Here is a 10,053-nt window from a genome sequence, read left to right on the forward strand (position 1 = left end):
GTTTTTGCTGAAGAGTTGTACATTTTCCAGCCAGTAAATGATATGGATTAGATATAATGTGGAATATAATCATCTCAAAAATTAAAAACAGGAAAAGGAAAAATCCTGTTTACCAAAATTGGTGGTTCTGATGTTATTGGCAGTTGAAAGGTGAACTTCAGGTATTCAATATTTAACTCACACATTTGGGTAAAATATTAAGATACACACAGGGGCGTAACTAGAAGCCTCAGGGCCCCGGTGCAAGAATCTGTTAAGGCCCCCCCCACCCCCAACCCAATCTACCCCCTTCTCACACCATCTACCCCCTCTCACACCATCTACCCCCCTCTCATACTATCTACCCCCCTTCTCAGGCTATCTACCCCCTCCCTTCTCACTATCTACCCTCTCCCTACCCCCCTTCTCAGGCTATCTACCCCCCCTCCCTCCCCTGCGACCCTGGTAGTTCTGCCACTGGATACACAGTAACAATCTATTCTGGTTAGAATGAGGGATGAAAAATCGAACAGTAGTCAGATGATGACAATCCACTTTTTAAAAATTTTCAACTGGGAAGACTTGATATGAAACTATTTTGGGAGAAAGACATATTAAGTAGAAGCATAACACCCATCACTCTCACACACTTACTAATCCACTCTCACTTAATGTTTTCCTACCTTTCCTCTGTTAGTTACTTTTCCTCCTCCTCTTTGTTCTTCCTCTTGACTCTTCTTCTTCTTCTGTGTCCTGTCCTTCCGGTGCAGTAAAGAAGGTGGGCGTGGCTTCAGTGCTGTGTGCCGGGAGCCGACATCAAATCCCGACGCACAGCATCAGTTGCCGCGCACATAGCAAGGGAGCAGGATCGGAGGTCTGTATTAACAGACCTCCCGCTCCCTTGATTGATTTTAAGCCGGTTGGGGTGAGATTTTTGATCTCCCCAACCGAGCTTGCTCCTCCAGCGGCGGACATTAATGTCCGTATCTGGAGGAGTGCCAGCGTCACCCTGGACGGACTGCCCGCCCCCGCCCCAGCTCCCCGTTAGGTACTGTGCGCACAATGTTAGAGCGTGTGCGCTCCCTCGAAAAGTTATGTGCGCGCGCTCAAGCGCACAGCTTAGAGGGAACACTGTTTATATTGTGAGCTTTAGATGGTTAGTTCAATGTGAAGTGTCACATTTTGTTAAAGCACAGTAAGCATTTGTAAATTTAAATGCCTATTGAAAGGAAAGCTATTTGTAAAGAAAAATTAAAAGGACTTGTGTAGCTCCCTCGTGGCTCTTCAGCTGTTGTTCAATTGCAATTCCCATGACCCATGCCTAGCCAAAGATTTTAATAAGCAATATTCAAATATTGTTGGCATATAAATGTTAAAATATATAAATATTTTGAATATCTGATTTTAATGATCATTCTTGTGAAAGTCTGAATTTAGAATTTAAAAGGCGCATCTGTGTCCATTAATGCGATTAAGGTGGAATTCAGTGCTAAGGGTTTTATATTGTCTACTAAAATATTCAACTCTAAATGCGTTGGGTCTTTTAAAATTTGCCAGTCTCAAAACTCTGAAACCATTCAATGTATGGCACAAGAAAAAAAAAAGGATAAAAGTAATGTTAGAAACCCATGTCATACCTGTTACTTAAAGAAAAAATATGGTGGAGTTGCAAAGTGAAAAAAAATTACCTTATTGTTGAAAATTCTTCTTAACATAAAAGTGCAGTCTATAACACTACTGTATAAGAGCTGCCAAAGCACATGCGGAATAGAGAATTGCCCGGTCAGTTAAACAAGGAGTAGTTAGATTAAAAATAAAAGAAGGAAGGTATGTAGAAGAGGATAAAGGTCTAGCTGATGGCCTCAATTAATATTTATGTTCGGTTTTTACAGGTACATGAAGGAAGGAGACCTCAGCTAGAAAAAAAGACAAAAAAGAGTAATTTGATACATGTGAGTTTATCGAGGCAGAGGTTCTACTTCACTTGCCTGAGGTTAAGACCAATAAGTCGATGGGGCCTGATGGGATACACCCCAAGTTATTAAAAGAGCTTGCTGGTGTACTAGCAAAAACGCCAATGGATTTATTTAATGAATCATTGGTAACGGAAGTCATCCCAGAGGATTGACAATTAGCAAATGTTGTGCCCATTCACAAAAAAGGCAGTGGGGAAGCAGCTGGGCAACTACAGGGCAGTAAGTCTTACATCTGTAGTGGGGAAATTAATGGAAACTATGTTAAAGAATAGGATTATTGAGCATCTTGAAGTCACATGGGCAGGCAGACTAAATGGGTTCTTATCTGCCGTCACTTTCTATATTTCTATGTATGTATCATCATTTTTTTAAATCTGTGTGTAAGAATGAACAATATGCTTTTAGCTTTCTTGTATACATTACTCATTGTATATGTACATATATTATATATTATATATGTTGTTTTAATGTTGCGTTTAATTTTACAATCTCAGTTTATCTACCATTGCTTTTAACGATTTTACACTTTTCTGATGAGTCTTTGACTTTTTATCAGGAGCGTTTTTTGGTCATTCTGTATAACGCTATTAATTATCTGTCTCATTACGCTATATTTCATTATCTGGAGTGGTTTGCAGTTAACATGAAGGTTTACATTGTAAGCACACACATGGCATTATGGAAGCAGCAGACTAATTCATTTACTACTAACCACTAAGCCAAGATCCTAAATGAATCTCTTGAGGCTGTTTTTCAACTAACAGTTTGTTTCCTGAGAAAGGGTCTGAAAGCAATTTCCAAAGGGAGATGTTTTTGCTGCAGCTAGGTCATCGGCTAATAGAGATCTCAATGAGGGCTGCACATCCTCAAATAAACGAGAAATGAAATCATTAGCTACAGGATCTTTTTCCTGTCCACGACATAAACCACTGTATTTGTGGCAGATGTTGAATCATGTCTTCCTCAAGGACTGCATATTATTCTTACACCTACTATTCTGTTTTGCAGGTTGAAAACATTTTTTTTTTTATAATAATGTTTACATAGCCATGTGCTACAAAATTACCGGTATTTATTGTATGGCAATATTAATTGCTGCCTCCAGTGGAACGTTGATCATTTGAATCCAACTGCTAATGTGGATATACCAGCCTGGCATGGGTGTTTATGTATTCATGAATTCTATTGATTTATGTATCTTTTTATGTATATTTATCTACATTTCACCACTTCCCTCTAGAGTGTAAGCTTGCGAGCAGAGCCCCCTTTAACTAATGTATCGGTTTGTCTTTGTCTGTTCTAGTTTTTGTCTTACCCTTCGAATGTATGAACTGTAAAAAACTTTTCGTAAATCATTGTTATATAAATAAAAAATAATACGTTTCTGCTCTACATTGTATAGGTAGATCAATTAAAGCTTCAAAATCAAAATGGAGGTTAAGAAGGGCTTAAGAGCAACCATCAAATACTACATGGCCATAAATATTATTCTTCTATGCACCCACTAATTAGAGGATTTGTTTTTTTCCCAATCACACCCATTGTTGACAGGTATACAAAATCAAGCCTCCAGCCATGCAGTCTCTGCAGACAAACAGTGGCCGTTAAATGGCTAATAATTATAGAATGTCCCCTTTCCAAAAAAGTCAGCTTGTGAAATGTCTGCCCTGCTTTGTAAGTATTATTACCGTCTAGGAGCAAAACACAGCTCAGCCTCAAAGTTGTAGGCCACACAAGCTCATAAAATAGAACTGCGTAGTATGTAATAATCACCTGTCCTTGGTTGAGCGCTCACTACCAAGTTCCAAACATGGAAGAATGTTAGCACAAGAACTATTCTGCTGGGTGCTTAATTAAAAAAAAAAAGATTTCGATGATTGCACAGCCACACATAAACCAAAGATCACCATGAGCAATGGCAAGCATTAGTTGGAGTGATGGTGATGTAGTGCTTCTTCACACTTCACCAATTCTGCGCTTCCAACTTTGTGGCAGTTGTGGCACTTTTGGCATCTACATCACAAGACCCCTGTGCACAAAGTGTGTTCCATATAAAACATTTTGTTCACACTGCTTTGAAAGAACTTAAATGGCCTGGCCTGTAGAGAGGCCCTACTTCAAATTCATTAAAACACCATTGTATTTAGGTGAGCCAGGCCTAGTTGCCGAACATCAAAGTCTGACCTCATTAAGTTTTTGTGACCAAGTGAAAGCAAACCTCAGCAGTAGCATGGAATCCTGGAAGAGGGGAGGCTCTTATAGTATGGAAGAAAAGTCCATATTAATGCAAAAGAACTTGAAATGAAATATTCACAGATGTACATATATTTTAACATCTTTGTTTGTGATTATTATTGCATATGATGTATTTTTGGTTTGGTACATAATTATACACCATTGTCTTTTCATTTTTCTTCTTAATTCTACGTTAGAAGCATCAAGATTCCATGTAGATGTTGTTAATATGTGGAACGGGGTCGAAACAAGGGAAATAGAAATATTTCTATCGTTCAAAACACTGCATGAAACATTAATGAATAGTTACACACAGGGCCGGCCCTATAATGGGGCAGACTGGGGCAATTGCCCCAGGCGGCACTTTAGAAGGGGCGGCACTTTGCCGCCCCAAGCGCTTTTTTTTTTTTGAAGCGGAGGAGAGAGAGAGGGGCACCGAGTGGTTTTAGCTTACCCGCTCGGCGCCCCTCTCTCTCTCTCCTCTGCGGCGAGTCTCCCTGTTCGGTCCCGGTGCCGGCTTGTAATGCAGAGCGCCGGAAGTGACGTCAATTTCCGGCGCTCAGCATTACAAGCCGGCACCGTGGCAGAGCAGGGAGACTCGCCGCAGGACTGTTTAAAGGTAAGTACCGGGGGGGGGTCGTAGATTATGCCGTCGGCGAAGTTTAAAATGCCGCCCCCCCCCCCCCCCCGGCGTCGGCGGGGCGGGGGCGGCGTTTTAAACTTCGCCCCAGGCGGCGTTAAGTCTTCGGCCGGCCCTGGTTACACAAACTATGTTTTGAGTAAAATTTATTCTAACCTTCTGCTTCCTACAAGACCTTTTTTCATATGTATGCCCTTCTGGGTTCAGAAACTGTTTCAGTTAAGTAACATGAGTATTATCCCTAAATGCATTTAATCTGTGTATTTCTGTAACCATATGCCTGAGAATTGTCTGTTAATGAACATAGTTTTTTTTTTTCTCCTTCCTTAAAGGGAAACTGTCGCATTTCAAATTATTCCAGAGCCTAACAATTACACCTGTGTAAATTGCATTAATCATATTTTGCTTTTCCTTTCACAACATAAAATCGTCAATTATTTTGTGCTTTTCTCTGCGTGGAAGCTGTTATCTAACAACACAGTTCTAAACCATCTCTAGTGTCTGCTAAAATAATGTACGTAAAGTCCAATATGTACTGAGGGATCATGGAGAATGGTGGACACTTTGTATAAAATGCCCTGCTTATGGCCACCATTATGTTTTTTTAGTGCTGAATTAAACTAAGAGTCAATAGTTAAATCGTTTAATTGAACGTGGCGAATTTAGAAGTGAAATCTTCTGGCAGCGAGCGCTTAGGAAAATCACCATTTGCCAAGGTACACATGGCATTGTTGAGTTGCCATGTTGAGTTTTCTTCAAAAGAAATTCTATAAAAGACATGGGTGATGGGCAACCAAGTTGTTCATTTGAGTTCTGATGCCTGGGCAGGTTTCATTACTCTTCCCACAACCTGTGGCAAGGTCCCACGTGCTGAGGAATATCACTAAGCTGAGCGGTTCCAAGTTGGAGTTCAATACCAAAGTCTGTCCACCTCAAACCTTAAAAACAAGTAGCTGATGAAGATCATATAAGGTTTGGAACATTTCATAATTTCGCCACTATGAAACGAAAATGACCAAATAAAACAGAAATCATTCTGCATTCTAGAGAGAAAGCAGGCTAACCATGTTGTTTTGGATTCAATTCACCGCAATTCTGTTTTTTATTTTGTACCTGAAGAATGAATCGCAAAACAGCTTTTGAAAAGGTTGACAGTTCTACACATGTTTTATGAGAGGCAATTTTGTATGGCTACAAGAGCAGCCCCTGATGCTAGATGTCTCAAACTTATGAACTGATTGAGGCAATTGTACCTGGGTAACCAAAATAGCATGGTTTTCTAGATGCAGAGCAATCAGACGCGCAGCTTGCAGAAAACGTCTAAGGGTGTAATTCAATATGCTTTAAAGACACCAACAGCGTGGCTTTAGGCTGAAGGTGCGTTGATTTATCATCAAGTTAGCCATGTTAAAAAGGGGGGGGGGTGATATTTTACAAAAATGTAATAATAGTTTGGGTAGCTGGCTAGTGATTTACGGACCCTGGTGCAAGATAGCTTGTAGGGCCCCTAACATTTATATCCCCTGCCCCTGTCATCTACTCAGTCCCTGTGTAATATCCCCAGCCTGCTCAAATCCTCTACCCCCTGTCATATTCTTTTGCCTCAGGCCTGTGTTGTAAACCCCAGTCCCGCCTCTTGCATATCCTATTTTACACACTAGCATACTTCCACACATACACTAACATATTCCCGCACACACTAACATCCTTCCTCACACAAACATACTTCCACGCACACATACACTAACATATTCCCACAAACATACAAACATACTTACACATACCCCTACATTTGCTAACTCAGGAGGGGGCAGTTCACCAGCCAGTGACAGCTCTCTCTTGGTCCTCCTTCTCAGTCCTTACACGCTACCTGAGCCTGAGCTCTGGGAAATGACGTCACATGCAGGTGCTCAGATGGACTGAGGCAGCGGCTGCCAGCCTACGGGCATTCCCGGCCTGTGGGTGGCGCTGGTATTACAATGCAATGGCCTCCTATACACAAGGGAAGCTAGTGAAGGTATACTATGATCTCCCTAACCAGGCCCCTTAGGGAATGCAGCCCCCCGATTAAGTAGTCTTCAACAAACGAAGAAATGAAGTAGTCCTTTGTTTGCCGTAGTAGTCATTTGTAGTAGTAGTTGTAGTAGTAGTCTTCAACAAACAAATGCCAAAAAATTATAATTACATGAGTATAATTATGGCATTGCAAAAAAACGAAGCAAGGCCCCGCAAAATGGGCACATTCTTTAGCAAAACGGAGCAGAGGATGGAGAGTGAAAGAAGATATAACACTGCAGCAGGTGTAAACCACAAAGTCACCCAAGAAGTCAAAGGATAATTGTCAGACCCTCGTAAAAGAAAGATCGTCTAACTTGGAATTCAAAGGGGGTGAATTCAGCTCTGTGGTTAATGAGGGGTGAAAGAGGCATTACTGAATAACCCCCTGGTTGGAGGGGCAATTTCTAAGTAATTAAGAGAATATTTTGCATCTAGTTCTGCAGCCGAAACACTGCTCCCTATGATATGCCTGGCACATAAGACCTCCATTAGGAGAATCTTGCTTCAACATGAAGTTAGATTAAAGAAAGAGCATAATGACGAATATATAAAATTGACGTTGGCCATAGCTGGACAAAAAAGTAAACACAAACAGACCCATCTGTATAAGTCATTTAATGCAATTTGTCAATTGTTTAAAAAGTTTGAAAATTGCAGAATTTGGTAACATGATATATATTCTCTGTGAAAATATTAATTTGGCAACATTTTACTCAATTCATTGCTTCTGACAGGATATGGTAATTCAACAGTGCTAATAATAATTCTAATCTTATATTTAAATTCAAAAATATATTAAGCAGCAATTATAGAAAAGCCTTAAATTCTCCAATGATTAATATTATACAGCTGATCGCATTGTTATAACCATTAGTATATTCTCATCCTCCACCTATGTACTATAGCAAACTTTACAAATCTGAAGGGGAACATTTAGATCCGTCAACCTCTGATTCAGGTGATAGCTGATTATTTAGACAGAATCTAGACCACTAAAGACCATCTAAGCTCAGCACTATACTTTGATGAAGAATGCTATCGGGGCTCTAGTACCCTCTGAGAGTTGGAGCTTATCCACAGTATGGCTTTCCTTAAATGTTTCTCAATTATTGGGCAGACTATTGATGGCTGGGTTCTTATCTGCTGTCACTTTCTATCTTTCTACGTGGTGGCAATGGAATTGTGGGGTACATATCTTGTTTTGTGTTTTGCACTGACAACATGTGAGTGAGTGAGTGTTATGAATCACTCAACAAGCAAGTGTCAAGTATATTTGACAGGAGCCTTTTTTCATTTAGGGAGTTGTGATTTCTCAAGAGATGGGTCACTAAGTGACCCTTAGTGTTGCATGCTTTTGCAGGTTTGTCCCCTCTTCTGTGATTTCTTGTTAAAGTTGACAGCGGGAACAATCTTGGAAAAGCTCAGGCTACAGATTTAAATCATCTTCATAATCAAGTCATGCCTGACTTAGTTAGATGCTGTGCTTTGTTGAAAGAGTTTTACATCAAAAATACAATAATGGAAGCAAAGTTTAACAAGCATTCAGAAACACATTTTGTTTCTGGAATGACCAATATGTACAATTTAAGAACATCAAGTATAAATATTGAGGAATCCATGACATTATATGGCCATATATTGCTTAGATTGCCCCTACGTCAAAGTATCCCAATCTTGAGAAATCATATCTAATGCTGACCCTTTTGATTTTTTTGTGTATACATTCAGGTTCTGACCAGACACGTAGGTGCCTAGTTAATGGTGTTTTAAATTGCATAAGAGTCTCAGTAGGTTAAAAGTAATGCTATGCCACTGGTTCTGTATTACATAGGACTCACCAACATTAAGGTACTTTTTATTTCCCAATGTGTCCCATTTCCTGTTAAGATACCCAACCATGATTTTATTGTTTGACTTCTGATATCTTGCTGTGAAAGGCTTGCACCTGTGGAATCATATGTCAACTTTGAATGTACCAGTGAAAACCTGTGGACAGGTTGGAAGGGACTAGCCACTATCTTAGAGATGCCTTGAGACCCGTCGGAAGATGAAAGAGTCTGAACATTTAAATGGATGGCCACCTCTAGTTCCTAGAAGAAACCACTGAAGAGTCACGTTGGGAACCACCAATCTGTATTCAGCCGATGGTGAAAAATCTTGTCTTTTGTACTGAAGTAAGAAAGTCTTTCTTGACACAGTGTTTATCTCCATGTCCAGGAACAGTAGCTTCGGATGGGAACTTGTGCATTCGGATTCATACGAATTTCAATTTTAACATTTGTCAATTTTACAAACCTCCGAAAATGAGAAGGGGCCCCGAACAAAGCAAAACAAAACCAGAGCAAAGAGCTGTGAATTTTTGTTGAAATTTTGTTGTTTTTTTCACATGCCCTCGTTCACTTTTTCATGCTCTTTCAGTTTCACTCAGCTTCTCTCGTTTACTCTCTCTCATGCTGTTTGAATGTCTCCATCGACCACTTCCATCTCAAAATTGTTTGAGATCTTGGAAAAAGGAATACAGGGTAGCTATTGGCATGCCTTAAATGACATAGAGCAAGCTGGGGAGGGTGTCCATTTTGGTCACTGAAACCCTCCCAAACTAGGAAATAGGCCTTCCAGCCCACCTCTCCAGGTTGTTTCTTATGTCAAGTTTAATTTAGGCAAAGTTAGGGGGAAAACCTCCCTTGTACCACCTGAAAGGTGGCAAAGGAGGCATTTAGAGATTAGGCTGTGGGCTCCTGTAATGATATATTTAGAATCTCTGATTTGGTCATATTGATCTTAAAATTGGAAAGTCCACTGTATCTCTCCAGCTCTGAAAAAACTTTGAGATGGAGACCAGCAGCTGAGTTATCATTAAGAGAAGGTTATCTGCAAATGAAGCCACCTTAAACTGCAGCATTCTAAAGAGCTTCTCATGTTTTAGTATATATATATATATATATATATATATATGTACAGCGCTAGGACATTTGATGGCGCTATATAAAACAATAAATAATAATATATATATATATATATATATATATATATACATACAATACTGTTTAATCATTAGTGGTTACATAGACAGACATCCCAACCCTCCCAGAAGTTTCAGGAGTCTCCCTGATGCCCGCAAACTATAAGAAACGTCCTGGAAATAGGTGCCTGTTCATATATGTC

Source organism: Sceloporus occidentalis, unplaced genomic scaffold (genome assembly GCF_023333645.1).
Source record: "Sceloporus occidentalis isolate IW3139 unplaced genomic scaffold, rSceOcc1.0.p SCAF_26, whole genome shotgun sequence".
Lineage (NCBI taxonomy): Eukaryota > Metazoa > Chordata > Lepidosauria > Squamata > Phrynosomatidae > Sceloporus > Sceloporus occidentalis.